Genomic DNA, 846 nt, shown 5'->3' with positions numbered 1-846 from the left:
TTCATTTTGTGTTCTGTTTTTTCTGTTATGTTGTGTACTTTTTTTTCTCTCTGCTTCATTTTACTCCAGCAGTATGGTAAAAGCATAGCTAGTAGCATTCTTGGACCCCCAATAGATTAATGCAAAAGTTTCAAGTCACGAGAGGAGGGTAAATGTTAATGCTTTAGTTCATTTTCTAATATAAATTCAAATTTTTTTTAATAGCACTTCCTTTTGATTACTTGAAATGGGAATGGGGTCATTGATTCTTTCAGTAATAACATGTAACATTTTACTGGGTGGATATCACCTATTCCAAATTGCAATATTTTGTCTCTTAGCCAGATTGCTGTCTATATGGAGTGTCCTCTCTTGTATGGTTTTACTGCTGCTGCCATACAGCAGAGAATTACTGATTATGCACCCACTTCCATTTGTGAAAATGTACACTACAAAGCAGCATATTGGCATATTAAGAATTGGTGAAGGATTAGTCAAAATGCTATTAGTTATACCCTATTAAATCATTTTTCTTATTATTATTCTTATTGCTAGTCCTTCTAAAGACAAGATCATATAAACATTATGGCCGGCTATAATTACAACTTGATTCATCAGTATCTTAAATTCCACAAACAGTCCTCAGTAAAGAATATGAGAACGTGCATGTGAAACAGGCTTAGAAGATGAACTTTCACATTTGTGCACAGTGGATTAAAATGATTTTTTGAAGGAAGTTTATTTTACGTTTTTTAATGATATAACAAAATCACAGAATATAATTCCACCTGCAAAACGTATTCTAACCACTACAGGATTGGTCCGTTTTTGTATGTAAACATTTCTTAAATTTGTATTGTATAAATT

This window comes from Denticeps clupeoides, chromosome 11, assembly GCF_900700375.1.
Source record: "Denticeps clupeoides chromosome 11, fDenClu1.1, whole genome shotgun sequence".
NCBI classification, from domain to species: Eukaryota; Metazoa; Chordata; class Actinopteri; order Clupeiformes; family Denticipitidae; genus Denticeps; species Denticeps clupeoides.
The sequence above is the reverse complement of the archived record's forward strand: the minus strand, read 5'-3'. Positions refer to the sequence as shown.